The sequence below is a fragment of the Cucumis melo genome, chromosome 10, assembly GCF_025177605.1.
Source record: "Cucumis melo cultivar AY chromosome 10, USDA_Cmelo_AY_1.0, whole genome shotgun sequence".
Lineage (NCBI taxonomy): Eukaryota > Viridiplantae > Streptophyta > Magnoliopsida > Cucurbitales > Cucurbitaceae > Cucumis > Cucumis melo.
The window spans coordinates 15,058,871-15,076,443 of NC_066866.1; positions in this window are offsets into that span (position 1 = coordinate 15,058,871).

The following is a 17,573-nucleotide window of genomic DNA, read 5'->3' on the forward strand; positions in this document are numbered from 1 at the left end:
CCCTTATAGACTAAATCCAAGTCTTGAACAAGGAGTTCCACCCTCTCATTGGCAAGAGAGGGATTCAATTTATAGGTTGGACCTAAAACCAATTGTTCAATAATGATCAGTGGAACTTAAAAAGCAAGATATAATCTTGGAGATAAAATGGTCTTTGACCCAGCTAAAGTTACGCATAACCTATGAAGGATTAACTTACTGATCATGTTTATATTAGATGGATACAAATATATCTATAGTGAGGGGAGTGTAACTAGGGAACTTTAGTGGAATGACCAATTAGTTAACGAATGTTGATTAGCTTGGTCTAAAAGAGTCTAACCAGTTAATCTTGGACCATTGAAGCCCATGATCTATAGGTCAATTAGGTTCCCTTGTTAGCTCATATCAGTTTGAGATAGATATTTATATTTAAATTTGATTTAAATATGAAAAATATTAACATGGATTCATATTCAGAAGCTTAGAATTGATTGAAATGGTCAAAGTTGTAAAAAGGCAAAATGTTGACTTTTAACTTTAAAAAGTAAAACTTTGACCAATTTTTATATTCAAATGTGATTTAGTTTCATAAAAATGAATGTGGATTCATGCTCGAGAGGTAGAAATTCATCAGGACAGACAAAATGTTAAGAAGTCAAAGTTTGACTTTAACTTGAATGATCAAATGACCATATTGTTCTTTAACTAGAGTTAGTGGGAAAATCCGACATTTTGTTTGATGATTCCACTAACACTTGGTGAGACAAATGTTTACATGTGATGTAAACACTAATCGCACTAAGATTAATTGAATTAAGAGATCTTAATCAAATGTGATGTTTTACATGCATTTTTTGCTTGTTAATTTTTTATAAAAGGTTTTGGAAAATCTTTTTCAAGACTTTTTGATAACTTTTTCAAGTTATTGAATTTATCTAACTATTTTTTTTCACCTCTCTCTCTTAACCAAAGGTTGGTTCTTCCTTCTATTTCCATCTCCCTCAATTTCCTTTACTTAACGGGTCCCACAACCCGGTTCTAAGTTTAGAGAATAGTTAGGTAAGCTCTATTGGTCGTCTTCGATTCAAGTTCGTGAGGAAATTACGAGGAATCAGAAACTACGAAGGTATATATTCGATAAAACCTAATTTTGTTTAACTAGGTTAGTTGTTGCAAGTTAATTACTAAATTGTTTAGTTACATTTAGAGTAAAATCAATCCCGTTTTTTCCTGCATGTGTGTCGCGTTCCTTTAGCAATGAGGTATTGTGTGTGTCCTGGTTTTCTGTTTTGCACGCATCACGACTGTTAGCCTTGCTCCCGTCGTGTTGTGCGCGCACCGTCCTGTGCATGCTAATGTCTTCATGCATGGTCATGCATACAGCTTGAGCGCACCTTTTCACTTAACTGTGCGATGTTCGTGTCAGATGCCTCAACTGAAGCAAAATAACCTCCATAAACTCAAAATTCTTGCCCAGCTCGCCTTGTGTCTTGCTTGACACTCGCACTATCCAGGAATTGGTTTTCGTCCAGAAGCTTAAGTTCATTTTGAAAAATCGTAACTAAAAATTCATAACTTTTTTGAGAAAACGTTCTTCTACAAAGGTACTTGAATATGTCTTAGCTTTCCTACCTCAAAGTTCTAGATTTAAACTCTAAGGGACGCATTTTGTCGCTTCCACTATGTGCACCTTGTTTAGACTCTCCTTGAAATTGACCTTCTTGCCTTTCCTTTGTTTGAATGCAATGTTTCTCCCCCTCAAACTAACTAGAAGCCTTTTTCTAAAAATTAGACTCAATTTTTGATATTTTGAAAGTAATTTGAGATAAATGACATGAGTGGATTTTAAGATAACTTTGTCTATAGTAGTCTATTTATAGTGAACCCTTGCATGAAACTGGATTGATACCTGCAGCTTCCTTAATTGTTCTTTTAATTTCCTTAATCCACCACCTGCTTCCTAATCCACCTCCTACTTAACCATAAAATGCATGAAAGATGCTTAAGGCACCTAGATTTTCGTTAAATCGATTTCTCCTAATTAGTAACACTGCTTACTTACACACCTTACTAACCTCTATGGCTCCTAACCTCCTTCGCATGCAAGTCTTCCTTGCCTAGCTCTTGGCCGCCTAATTTCCACATCCACTAACCTTTTAATGTGTCATCTCACTTTTCATATGGCCAATCTTCTACACATAGCCAACATCAATCTTCTCATGTAGCCCACAACAAGCCTTGCTAACCTCTTTAGTCAATCTTCACGCCTAGAAACCTTTTCTCACTTAGTATCCTTAGTGCCTATGATATTTCTTTAGAGGGTATTCCTCCTTATGTGGCCACATAAAATTGTCATTCTCACCTATCCTTAAAAGTTCTCATCAACATTGGGTCGCCTAAAACATGTCTTTTGGAGGTTATCTAAAGTTAATTGTCCGCCTGGCCTATGATCAAAATGCCTAACCTCCTGTGACTTAGAGGTTATTTGACCTTCTTTTGGCTGCCCACCTTACCTCTAAATGCCTAGCACTTTTGTTATTTTTTTTTAAAATTTCCTTTTGACACTTAGCTATTTTTCCCTTCTTGGCCTAACATCCAAACCTTAATACTTAACCTTTAACCTTTTCAAGAAATCCTCCTTCTTTTCCTATTAATTTATTTTCACTTCCTTCACGAAAGCTTTCCAACGACTCCTATATATTTAGGGTTTTATAAAAATTGAACCTAATGAATACTCACTTGCATCACACATGATTTCAAATGGCAAATTCCAATGATCACAAAATAGGGGTTGAAGTTAACTTTTATTTCAAAGTGTCAAATGAAACATTACATTTATCATCAATTATGAAAGAGACATCTTTTTGAAGCAAAGTAGTCAAAGGCAAAGCTATTTTTGAAAAATCTGTTATAAAACATCTATAGAATCCAACACTTCCTAAGAAGGATCTAACCGATAACTTGTAGAAATACAAGTTATTAGGAGCTTTTAGGTAAAAAATTGATTCTAAATGCATGATAAAGTGTCAAAATACGTAGTTTTTAATAAAGATAAGAGAATATAATTTACATAAGTTTCCACGTGTGTTCTACCATGCTTTTAGTGCTTTTATCACATGATAATGAGAAAAAGAATTACAGTGAATCGCTAAAAGAGCGTGTGCGAAGGCTTAAGCAATAGGAAAATTTCCTGGCGATTAACTGCACTAGGCAATAGGCCACATCATCACGCAAAGAGATTCATAGCTGGAGTTGATTTAACTTGATAAGGCTGCATTTTGACGTTGAAATGTGTAGAAGAATAGAAGCTTCCTGCCTAAAGTTACCTTTAAAAGGCCTCTATCTTCACCATGTAAAGGGTCTGAATGTAAAGAAAACTAGAAAGCTTTGAGAAGGTCTGTCTCGCTAAGGAGTGGCAAAAAGAAGTAGTCTTTTCCCTTTTGTAGAAGTGCTTTCCCTTTCTCCCTCTTCACTGGTAAACTTTTGAGTGAGAGCTTCGAGTGAGATTAGAGAGAGAAACTATAATTTTTCCTCTAACTTGTAATAGAGCTAAGGAATGCTCACAAGGCATTCTGTAGCTCGGCTCCTTAGTTTACTTTCCATTTTTGCACTTTTTTTGTAATGTTTGACTTTTACATTTCCATGGCCTAAAGGTCTACATCAATCAATACATTGCATTTTTATCCATTTTCTTTTTGTTAGTTCTTTACTGTTCATCTGGTTGAAGTGTTATAAGTAGTCTAAGTTCATTATAAGTGCTCGATAAGGGCTCTTTAGTTATAAGGTTCATTGCGTTTTGTTGAGCGTGACTTTATATGTTGGCCAGAGTTTATAGCCAACTACTCGAGAGAGTAAGTAGCAAGAATATAGCTAAACGCGTGCCGAATGAAGTTTGGAAACAAACTTCATTCTAGAAATTAACCTCAATCATTTGTGTCTTGAAAGGAGAACAAGTGTGGTATCTTTACGCCGAGAAGTTGTCCACCTTAAAAGGTTGGCAATGCGACTCTTATAAATAGGAAAATCTAGATAGTTATCGCATAGTTCATCTTTATCATTTCTATTCCGAGAGGTGAACAAGTGTAGCGTTTAAGTATTGAGAGGTGCTCGCCTTAATTAGAAGTTGGGTACGTAACCTCTATCACATTAAGGATAGCCGCATGGCCTAATTGCCTAGAACACAGAGACTTTTCTTCACACTTGTTTTTTAACACAAATTAGTTCATTCACCATATTCACACCATTCCATATTGTCTTCTACAGAATCTCTAGTGTAAATAGAAGATTCAATACCTACAAGCATACTTATACTTTATACCGTATAGATAATTATATCGCCTAGAAAGAAGTGAACATTATAACTATGTTTGATAGAAATTTACTATGTTGGACCCTTGCTTACCTAGGAAACCTATTGCTTTTCTTACACTTGAACAATTTATAGGAAGACTTGCATTCAACACAGAAATAGTGGTCACACGTGGAATGGATGTATACCTTTTATTACAGAATCCTTGCCTAGAGACATAACAGGCATATTGTATACGATAATCATGTATGGCGTAGTGTAGTCACAGACATAAGCCTTAATGACATATTAATAGATTTATTATTAAATAAGTCAAGGATTGAGAGGAACCAACAAATAAGTTTTTGGCACTGTTGTCGGGAAATTTCTTTTCCAAAACTAGGTGTAATGTTTTACTTTGATTTTATGCAAGTGCTCAATTTGTGTTGTATCGCATGTTCAATCGAAGAAAGTGCGAATAAATTTGTGGTACCAGAGAAGTCTGTAATGCATGGACTTGACCCATAAATTGAGTGCATAACTCAAAGATGAAGAGAGAAACCTTGACCAATGCGATTAAAGAAAAATATCACCTAGAGCAAAAAATTTTCAATCCTCTTATGTAGGCGAGTTTCTTTAAGGTGATTAATTAAAAGGTCCATGCAATAGACGTAGTAAAACTCCTGGTTTTGATTAGCTATTCAACAAAAGGACTAACAAATCATTTGTAGTATTACGATTAGAAATGTCCATTTCACGAGGAATGAGGGAGGGAGTGGAGATTATTTTTTTCCTGTTGACATTTCGAGGCTGAAGAAAGGGACTACATTCCCCAACCTTTTCCCTGACCTCGGTCTAGCCCCGATTCCTCACTCGACCTCGAAAGAAAAAAATATGTATAAAGATATAAGAGTAAACATAAAAATACATAAATATATGTATAGACAGACAGACACATACACTACACGCACACATGCACGCACGCACACACCCACACACGGATATGCCTTGCATTGGTCACGACAAGGCCCCAATCATCCAAATTCAAAAGTCTGAACACACATATGCTTTTATAATGTATCACTTTCTTTAACCATGATCACAAATGCATCATTTTTGTGTTTATTGCTTTCTTGTCACGACAAGGCCCCAATCATCCAAATTCAAAAGTCTGGACATGCATATGCTTTTGTAATGTATCACTTTCTTTAACCATGATCACAAATGCATCATTTTTTGTGTTTATTGCTTTCTTGTATAGCTTTCTTTTATTTTTGCCTTTTACTTGTTTTCTTTATTGCTTTTTAGTTTAGAAATGTTGATAAGTTAAGAGAAAAAGTGTGTGAGCTTTATTGTGTTTAAGTTAGGTGAAGAAAGAATAAGGTTTACGCGATAAAATCACTGCGCGAGCTAGGATTAATGTAAAAATGCATCATGTGTTAGGTTTTTTCTCACAAAACTATCGGGTAAAGAAAAGCCCATGGACGTTTTAGGGTTTCAAGAAATTTAGAACGTCGAATTCAAAATTCAAAAACACGAAATGATTAACTACCTCGAAAGTTCAAAAGATGGTGTCAGATGTCCCGTCACCATTAAAATGTAATGATGCTAACTCAATGCGGTAATTATTCCTTGACCATGGTTGAACTCCTCTTTATAAACCCATATAAACCCTAAATTCTACTTTTAGCAACTTGTTGACTATGAAGGACTAAACTCTCTATCATCTCCGACCAAGCTTTTCAGCGAAACTCATGTAAATTTCTTCTCTGTCTTGCCATTTATTCTTTGTCTTTTGCTTCCTTGTGAAAATGGCCAATAAGAGAACAAATTCAAAGCCCACTCTTACTAACTAAGTATGCTCCGATGGACATGTGGCAGAGCAAGCCCAAACCAGTCGCAACCCCACGACCAAAACTTATGAGAGAATTCTTAAGGGTATAAGTGATCTGAACCGCATAGAGAGTGAAGGGAAAGATGATGCTAGATTGAAGCCTCTAATAGTTAATAAAGTAGAGATAAGGGTGGATGATTCATACTTGGCCGTGTTGTTGGCATTGGTTAAAGAGAGGAAGAAGGTAAGGGAAAAAAGGAGAAGCTAAAAGAAGATAACTAGAATATAAAGAGAGAGAAGAGAAAGAAAGGTAAGAAAAGGAATAGAAAGAATGAGAGGAATAAGAAAGAAGAGAGAAAGAAAGGAAGAAAAAAGAGGAAGAGGAAGAACATGAGCGTCTCGTAAAATGCACTCAAGAGGAAGAACAAAGGAAGAAGGAAGCAAAAAATCAAGAGGAAAGAGAATGTGAAGAATCCTCCACTCCTATCGCAGAGATAGAATTTAGAGGGTCGCAAAGAAGGTCGAAGAGAAGATGGAAAAGGTGGTTATTCAATTCAATTCAATGAAGTAGTTATTGATGACTTTTTAGTGAAAGTAGAATACTATAATATTGAATACAATAAACTAAGGTCCCGAGGTTATCTAGTATAGACTTGAACTTTATTTAGAGACATAAATGTCGATCAAGTTCAAGCATATAACCCAAACGGTCTATAGTATATAAATAAGGTTGGAAGCCTTATGTTGGGACACTATGGATACAACCTACTTTGTAGTCAGTACAAACGATGTGATCCTAAACTATTCATGTAGAGACATAAAAGTGAGGGCATCCTACGTAAAGAGTTTACATAAAATTGGAATCATGAAATAGTCACTTGAAAGTTACAACACCGTTGGCTTTATAAAACTAACTATTTCGATGATTGATGACCTAGATAACTTACTCTTAATCATGAGCTAACTATGAACTTTTGTTTAAATGGAATTATCCTTAGATTTGCTTAAGTGAGGATAGCTCAACAACGTTGAATAAAAAAGCCTTGGTGTAAGATCAGGTAGATGGCTAGGGACATAGGTTGTTCCCATATGAACTGAATCCAAGTCTTGAACCAGGGGCCCCACCCTCTCATTTGTTCGAGAGGTATTCGGTTTATAGGTTGGACCTAAAACTAATTGCTGAATGATGGATTAGTGGAACTTAAGGAGCAAGATGTAGTCTTGGGAGTAAAACATTATTTTTACTTAGTCCAGGTTATGAAAACCCCGTGAAGGATTAACTTACTGATCATGGTTATATAAGATAAAATCAAATATATCTATAGTAAAGGGAATGCAACTACGAGATTTTAGTGAATGACTTGTTAGTTAATGAAATTAACTCGATCTAAAGGGTTTAGCCAGTTAACATGAGATCATTAAAGCACATGATCTATAGGTCCATTAGGTTCCCCTGCAAGCTCATATGGATTTAACTTTGAGCAATATGTTGGATTAATTCAAATTGTTCAAATTAGGTAAAGAGAGAGAAACCGATGAATATATGTGATATAGTCATTGGTTATCGGTTTGAGATAGAGCTTTATTGTTAAATATTATTTAAACATTAAAAATATGAATGTGAATTCATATTCGAAAGCTCGTAAATGATAGAAATGGTCATGTTGTAAAAATTCAAAATGTTCACTTTTGACTTTAAAAAGTCAAACTTTGATGGACTTTATATTCAAATATGATTTGAATTTCCAAAAAATGAATGGGGATTCATGCTGGAAAGATTGAAATTAGTCAAGATAGACCAAATGGTAAAAAGTCAAAATGTTGACTTTTGCCATATTGCCCTTGGACTTAAGTTAGTGGGAAAATCCAACATTTTATTGGATAATCCCACTAACACTTAGTGGGGTAAGTGGTTATATGAGATGTAAACACCTAGCTCACTTAGTTGTTGAGATTTAATAAACCATTTACATGCAATTTTGCATGTTAATTAGCTTATTTAAAACATTTTGTTCATTTTTTTAGAATTGTTTTGCAAAATTTTCTAATTTTGAATTACAAAATTATTTAAAACTAATTCTCTCCCAATTTCAAACCTAAATTTCACCTCCAATTTTCATCTCTCTCTCAATTTCCTTCAGTTAATGGATCCCACAACCCGGTTCTAAGTCTGGAGAATTGCGGATCTACACTAGTTGTGGTCCCAATTTTGTGTCCTTGAGAAGATATCCAGGAAAGGGATGGTACAAAGGTATGTATTCAATAAACCCTAATTTCGTTTAATTAGGGTAGTTTATGCATTTTAATAAATAAATAGTTTAGTTGCAATCAAAGTAGATTCAATCTTTATTCTGCTGCGCATGTTTCGTTTTCCTTTCATGAAAGAGCCAAGGAATGCTCATAAGGCATTATATGGCTCGACTCCTTTTTTTACTTTCCATTTTTGTACTTTCTTTGTAATGTTTGACTTTTACATTTTCATGGTCGAAAGGGCTACATCAATCAATAGATTGCATTTTTATCCAATGCCTTTCTGTCACTTTTTTACTGTTTATCTTGTTTAAGTGTTATAAGTTGTTCAAGTTCATGATAAGTACTCGATAAGGGCTCTTTACTTATAAGATTCATCGCGTTTAGTTAAACTTGACCCCATCGCTTGGCCAACATTTATCACCAACTGCTCGAGAGAGTAAGTAGCAAGGACATAGCTAAACGCATGCAGAAGGGAGTTATGAAACAAACTTTATTCTGGCGATTCACTACATACAAGCAGACTTATACTTTGTATTGTATAGATAACTATATCGCCTGGAAAAAAGTAAACATTGTAACTAAGTTTGATAGCATATTCTATGTTTAACTCTAGCTTACTCTGGAAACCTATTCTTTTGTTTACACTTGTGCAAGCGATAGAAAAACTTGTACTCAACGTAGAAGAAGTAGTCACACTTGGAATGGATGTGTAACATTAATTACACAATCCTCGCCTAGAGACATAGCGAGCATATTCTATGTGACGATCATGTCTTATTGCATAGCATAGTCTCAGAGTAAAGCCTCAATGACATAATAACGAATTTATTATTAAACAAGTCAAGCATTGAGAGTAACCAACGAGCACTAACATCTTTCAAACAAGTTGGATACGGCATGTAACGACCCAACTTTTCCGGACTAAGCTGAGGTCACTACCAAATACCAAAACTCGACCATTCAACATAAAATTTAAAACGGACCAGTTACGATTCATTAAAAGCATTAGAAATCTTACAAAAGACGGTTTCGGGCCCTATTTTAAATCAATCATAAAAAGTCTCAAATAAAAACTCAAGTCATCAGTTCAAAAGCACTATTCTGACAAAATACATAGCGAAAGCGATAAGAAAACCAGACGCGTCCATATGGCCTTCACGCGTCCTTCCTGCCTCTCGTCGGTCTGCCCCTCGCTGTAAGGGTTTTCCTACTACTGGACCTCGGGTCGAGGCCGGAAACGTAGTAATCCACAGGGGATTACACGTTAGTGATTATACTGGATAAGTGTATCTATGTTGACTGTTAAGCACTGTTATTATGTTTCTGTCTGATGTAACTGAACCGCAACCGCTAATTGTAGATTGAAATTTTAGATTGATGGATGTTGATCATGGGATTAGACGGGGAAGGACAGTGAGTTCAGTTGGTTATTTAGCTGTTTGAGACTTGGGGCTCTTCCATAATGGTATACGAATAGTTGACGCGTATAGCAACTGAGGGTGTAATGGTTTAAGCTTATACTACCTGGCCAGTAAAGCCCTTAGGGGAAATGTAAATGATTGATGATTGTGGTATGACTGTGGTAGACGATTGAGTATAGACCGAGGGGTAACGGTTAGCTTCATCTATGGGGTAGTGTGCCTTACTTATATGTGCATCCTTCGGGAGCACTAGACTGATGTGTGCATACTTCGGGAGCACTAGACTGATGTGTGCATCCTCCGGGAGCACTAGACTGATATGTGCATCCTTCGGGAGCACTAGACTGATCTGTGCGTCCTTCGGGAGCACTAGACTGATGTGTGCATCCTCCGGGAGCACTAGACTGATATGTGCATCCTTCGGGAGCACTAGACTGATATGTGCGTCCTTCGGGAGCACTAGACTGATGTGTGCATCCTTCGGGAGCACTAGACTGAGATGTGCATCCTTCGGGAGCACTAGACTGATATGTGCGTCCTACGGGACCACTAGACTGTTATGTAGGGTACCCCCGAATAGGAAGTTAACTGTTGTCCCCTAACGGGCCCAGTAGTGGGTCCCTAACTGGGTATGTTTATACTCACCCTTTTTTTTTTTTTTTTTTTAAACTTTTCAGGTAAGGGCACAGCGAGGGGCAGACCGACGAGAGGCAGGAAGGACGCGTGAAGGCCATATGGACGCGTCTGGTTTTCTTATCGCTTTCGCTATGTATTTTGTCAGAATAGTGCTTTTGAACTGATGACTTGAGTTTTTATTTGAGACTTTTTATGATTGATTTAAAATAGGGCCCGAAACCGTCTTTTGTAAGATTTCTAATGCTTTTAATGAATCGTAACTGGTCCGTTTTAAATTTTATGTTGAATGGTCGAGTTTTGGTATTTGGTAGTGACCTCAGCTTAGTCCGGAAAAGTTGGGTCGTTACACGGCATGTTTTGGATCATATCTATCTTAACTTTGTCTACTTGGATTCCCTTTTGTGATACTAAATGACCTAGTACTAAGTCATGAGAGGCCATAAGTCACTTTTCAAAATTTAGTACTAAGTTTATATCTATGCATCTATTTAAAATCAATTCTAAATTAATCAAACAAGTTTCAAAATCATTATCATACACCGTAAAGTCAACCATGAATACTTTTATGCATTTACCAACAAAATTAGTGAATATACTAAGCATGTATCTTTGAAATGTAGCAGGAGTATGGCACAGTCCAAGTGGCATTTTTCTAAAGGAGAACGTTCCAAAATCACATGTAAAACTGGTTTTAATTTAGTCATTACATTCAATAGGTATTTGGTAAAAACCCAAAAAATCGTTAAGAAAGCAAAAATATGATTTCCCAGCTAGTTATTCTATCATTTGATCTAAATAACTCAAAGGGAAATGATCCTCAAAATGATCTTTTTCGTTTAGTTTCATTTTATATACGAGTTGGAACGAACACACCTTTTTTGTTTTCCACAATTTTCATGCCAGTTTTTTGGTATCATCTATATCGGGCTTATCCACGTACTATTTGGTACAGAATATATTATTCCGACATCGTTTAGCTTTAAGACTTCTTTCTTCACAACCTCCCTCAAGGTTGAGTTTAATCAACTTTGAGGTTGCACCTTATCTTTTGCTCATTCTTCAAGGTTAATTTTATGGGTGCAAACGGATGGGTCTACACCTTTCAAGTCATCTAACGTCCATCCTATGACTTGCTTATTCTTTAAAGTCTCTAGTAATTGTTCCTCTTGCTCCACGAGTAAGCTCCCTTGAGATTAAGATAGGAAGGGTATTTTTGTCTCCCAAGAGCACATATTTTAGGTACGAAGGGAGAACATTAAATTCCATTTCGTTATCTTGAGGCAAAGTAAATTCATTAGAAAGGGTTTTTTCACATTATTTATCCAAAATAAACTCATCAGAATCATTAATGTCACTATCCTCTACAACATGCTCATCACAAATTTCAATTTGTTATATAAAACATGTTCATCACGAGTTGCTTGATTACTTTTATTCAAGTTCTCATCATTATTAACCGTAGCAACAAAGTCTAGGAAAATTGAATTATCCATTTCACTAGGATTATCTTCCTTGTTAACAAACTCATTTTCAAAGTGTTCAATGATGCTTGATTTATTAGTTCTTCAAACTTATCATGTGTCTTTAATTCACCCAAGGACATTTGGTCATTTTCTAATTTCATATCGTCGAATATATATGTTAAAGGACATAACATCGCCATTGAACTCAACACTTATCAACCTAGCTTTATCTACATTAAATGATTGGTTTAGTAGTTTTTAGAAAATGTCTTCCTAAGAAAATAGTGGGTGATGTTTTGGCACATTCATTGTTCATTTCAAGAATATAGAAAACCGCACAAAAATTTAAATCCCATACTTTTATTAGAACATCTTCTACAACACCTAAAGGTGAAATAAAAGAATGGTCTGCAAGTTGAATACAATATTAGTCCTTTCCATTCTCTTTTCTTCCCATTTTTATATTTATTGTAATATATGTTGTTTATATTGTACAATGGCCGAAGGCGTACATTCTTTAATATATTGCATGTTTATGCATTTTCAATTTATCATTTCCGCACTATTCACCTGTCAATGTGTTATAATTTGTAGTTTAAGTCTTGTAATAAGTTCTTGATAAGAAGTTTAACTTATAATTATTCTTATCGCGTTAGTTGAGCTATAGTCATTACTTGGCCAGTGTTTATGGTCAACTACCCAAGAGGGCAAGTAGCAAGGATATGGCTAACGCGCAAGGAGGAGTTTGGAGATGGACTCAACTTTGGCGAGATAACTTCCACCATTTGTATCCCAAAAGGAGAATGAGTATGGGCTTAAGTTTTGAGAGGTTGCCACCCTTAAAAGAGAAGTACTATAAGCCTTATAAGTGAAACCTTTTAGATATATCTCGCCTAATTAGGTTGAGCCATTTGTATTCCGACAAGAGGACAAGTCTGGCGTTTAAGACTTCGAGAGGAGCTCGCCTTAATTATAGACTAGTTATGAGGGGCCATATTGCATTAAGACTTTCACATCCTAATCGCCTAGTAATATATAGACATTCCTTCAACCATTCTTAATACAAGTTAGTTCGCTTCTCCATTTCGCATCCATCCATCTCACCTTTTACAAATCCTCAAGTGTAGATAAGTAGTATAGTTGAACATATATACATTTCATCATATTGTATAGATAATTTTTTTATACTGCCTAAATGATAAGTAAATCATAGACTTAACCTTTGATATCAATTTTCTGTGTTTAACTCTAGATCATCTGGATAAACCTATGATTTTTCTTATACTTGGGCAAGCAATAGAAAAACTTGAGATCAACGAGGACTTAGCTTTCATGCAATAAAGAGATACATAGTGAGTAATTTGCATACCATAATTACGATTTATCACATAGAATCAATTACGCGTATACGAACCTTGAGTCTCTGGAATAATATTTCTCTTCAGTAGACAAATTTGGTTGGTGTGAATGTAAAAAAAAGGACAAAGGACGTTTGCACGGTGCTGATGTAGCTTTTCAGAGGCATTAATGACGCATGAAATGTCCTGTCAACATTAATCCTCGCTTATAAATACTAGCCTCTACTACAGACTTTTGTGTGCATTCTTAGCCAGAGACCAAGCTCATATTATCCATCTCCTTTTCCCTTGAGTTTTAGGTGAGGACTTAGAACGAAAAGAGAGAAAGAGAGGGAGTTACTTCCCCCACCTTCTTCCCCCTCTCAGATAGGCAAAAATCAGAGCCATGGAGTATGAGAAATCATACTCTAAGGAGCTTGACATATCTCTGTATTCCATTTTATATTTTTGTTGCATTACTTTGTAATTTGTACACTATGGCTGAGAGGCCTAAAGTCATATTTATAATAGTAATGCATTTCTTCTATTATTCTCCTATTTGTATTTTACTATTCATTTTCAATCTGTTTGATTAGCTTGCGAATAATGGAACGTGTTTTTAATATTAGAGAGTCCCAATGTATGCATTATGAGTTTTGTTGAGTTAAACGTGGATGTCAAAACATTGTGTATTTGAGAGAAAGACAATGGTATTGATTGCAATCACTTGAAAAAGGGAGAATACACATTTAACTAAGCAAGTGGTGATGAGATTGTAGCGATACAATCTTGTTGCCAAATTCGTCCTTTGCATAAGTTGGAGAAATGCTAACACGTGTAGTGATATAAATCAAGGATAAATTACTAATAATGTAAACAAAATGATTAGATATAAATCATAGATGAACTTTAAGTATTAGGATCCCGAAAGCCGAGCAACTATGGTAAAGGCACCAAGAGGTTACTCGCCCTAATTTGAAGTGAGATATGCTTTGTATCGTCTTGAACGATTAAAGTACAGTTCAATGCGATTAGACTATTAGACTTTCCTTCCTCACCATGTCTTGCGCTGAGTTCGCTTTCCATTTCATTGCATCGCCATGCTCATCTTGCATCACCATGCTCATCTTGCATCGCCATGCTCATCTTGCATTGCCAAGGCACTGTAGTGTAAATAACTAAGATAAATTATACTTTTTGTACTTATACTATATAAATTATACCACATGATTTTAGCTGCGCAATAGGATTTCTAAGAACAATAACTCCCTATATTCGACCTTGGACTTACCAGAAAACCTCTCTTCGCTTGCACTTGGGCGATAGAGAGGAAAACTTATACTACTTCCATATCTTTAGACGTTGTGCAATGCATGAGTAGGTCTGCACATTTTATTACATAACCTATTCCAGTCACCTAATAGTTGCTCGAGTAGAGCCTAAACATGATATAACTACGAGCCATTGTATATGCATAAAAATGAACTAGCAAGAAGCTCATAGAAATTTCTTTGTTACCTATGGTGCAAGGAAAAGAGAACATACTCGGATCCCTACACTTTTTAGGTAAGTTTTTCTTTAGAAGTGTAGAAACATTACCACATGTTGCTTTTTCTTTATCTCTTCTCCATCTTTTATTTGTGGATAATTCTTTTTTAAACTTGGTGTACCTCAAGATTTGCTTGATGGCAGTCAAGAGAGGGAGATTTGTAAACCCCGAACCCTAGGAAAACTTATGTTTCTTTAAGGAATTAAGATTGGAAATTTACTCAAAGAAGGTCTTAAAGGTGTGCTATTGTTATTGGAAAAATAAGTGAAATTAAGTTAAAATTGTTAAGGTGAGTTTAAAATTTACGTTGTAAAAAAGGAAAATTTGACTAATTGTAAAGGACTTAAGGACAAGACGTTTCAAGGTTATAGGGTGGTGTGTTAGGCCATCAAAAGAAGGAAGATAACCTCTAAGGAGGTTATTAGGCATTTTGGACATAGATAGTTGACTAAGGTTTGTGTGGGTGGCATTTGGGTGAGAAAAACCTCCAAATGAGTCGGCTAAGGCATTTTGTATCTGTGAGTGAAAAAAGAGTTAATTAAGTGATTAAAAACATGTTCTTAAAGCTGATGTTTAAAGCAATGTTTTGTGAGGCTCTAATCCAAAAGGAAGTTTTGTTGAAGAAGAGCTCCACCAAGAAAGCTAAGTTTGACCAAGTGTAAAAAAGAGGCATCCCACGATGACGGATGTGATTGGAAGCGATGATGCGAAAAGAAGCGTGTAAACCCAAGTGCTATCGTGTTAAAGAAAGCGACGTGATGAGACTTAGTTGGTGAAGAAGAAGCACATGACAAAGCTAAAGGTTAGACCAAGGATGTAGTGATGTGGGGAGAAATGGCTACACCTAAATGTGGTCGCGATAAGGTAGACGTAGTGTTGAAAAGATGGACGCTGAATAGAAGATTGGACTACTCACTGAGGTAAATTTAATGTTCTGTGAACTTCTTGAGAAGGAAGTCAAAGGATGAGAAGTTTGACTTTCTAAAGAGATAAGGTTGGCATATCAAGGAAAGTGTCTATTCGTAACTGATACTCAACTTATGTGTTAAGTTCAAGTTAGCTGTAGAACGCAGCGAAATGAAAGGGTGACACATGTAAACCGTTGTAATCACCTATGGATATGAAAGGTCATTATAAATAGGACAAAGGCCGAAAGAAAAAGGGGCATAACATGCTATCATTCTAATCACTCATCAAAAAGGGAATTTCAAAAGTTGAATGGCTGAGAAGAAACTAAGAGTAAAGAGGAAAAGTGGAGTCTCAAGTATTTCTTGGTGGTCCTTCTAAATGAATGTTTGTTTTGTGAATGATTCATATAAATGAATGAATGTTTTCAAATGATCCTTTCAAATAAATGGCTGTTTGTGAATGATTCTCACTCATAAACCTGTATTTCATCAAATAGTTTCCGTATGAACAATGAATATCAATGTGAATGATTTTCATGTATACACTAGAAGAAATATGACCTTTGGTGTCGGTTGAAAAAAATGAAAATGAATGTTTAATGTCGATTTTTAAAATGCGGATGTTTAATGTCGGTTTAAAACCGATATTAAAGCTACTCTTTTTAATTATTATTTTTATTTAATTAATATTTCCCTTTTACACTAGGGTTTTAATGCTTTTTCCTTTAACCCATTAGCAGCCGCCTTCATCCCTCCCCTCTATCCCTCTCGTCTTCCCTTCTTGCATCTAATCCTCGTCCATCTTTCATCTCCTCTTCTTCCCTTTCTTCAATCTCCACCGTCGCAAAGTTCTAGCTCCCTTCTCTCCGCCTTTGATACCTCTCTCACATAATTCCATCAGACGATGACGGCTATAACCTCAGGTGCAACTTGTTTGTTCGTCCAATTCCTAAGCTTACATAGAAGAAGGCGAAGAAGAGATGGCTGCGATGGTGAGGGCGAGCTCCGGCTTGCAATATCCCGATCGGTTCTACGCTGTGGCTTCTTATGCCGATTTTGATGGATCACCGAAATTGTCTTCAAAGGCCCTCAGGTCTAAGTTCTCTGATGAGGCCGCTTTGTTACTCTATAGCTTGTATCAGCAGGTACTACCACGTGTTCTTACACCTGTGACTTACCGGTGCTGTTTTAGTTTGGTTGAGGTTTGAGATTGGTGCATTTTTTGTGTGACTTTGGTTGCGTTTTCCCTTTCGATTTGTGTAATGGTGGAGGCATAATGTGTTTTCTGAGGGTGTTATTTGCTTCAAGCGTATTTTCATTTTTGATTTAGTCTTTTGTACGAATTGTGGTGGCCATTCTGATTACTGAGTCGTCTAAGGTTTAATTGCTTGCCTCCAGATAGCTGGAAATTTCTTTTTGTAAATTGTTTTGGTATTACTGGTGTAATGTGAGCTTACCGATTTGCTGAATTATGGTGTTGATTTGGAAGTTTAGATTGCTAATTTTCTGGTTATGGAATTCAGAGGTTTGAGTCCTTTATTTTCTTTGTTAACTCGGGGAATGATTTTGGTAGATCTGACCGTACGATTTAAATTTATGTTTGGGAAGATTGATTCCTGACATGCTTTGTGCTTGGAGGTTATAGATCGAGTTTAAAGCTTGCTGAATTCACAAATTTATTAGGAATGCTAAATGTATGTCAGTACCAAATTGTCTTACTGAATGGGTTTATTGTTTATTTGAGCGAATCCTGAATTATTGTAAGGATACCGGCCAAACTCTTAACTATTCTTATTACAGGCTACAGTAGGGCATTGTAATTTACCTGAACCCAGTAGTTGGCATGCAATCGAGAAAAGCAAATGGAAGAGGTTTGTTAGCTTATATTCCTTCTCATGCAGA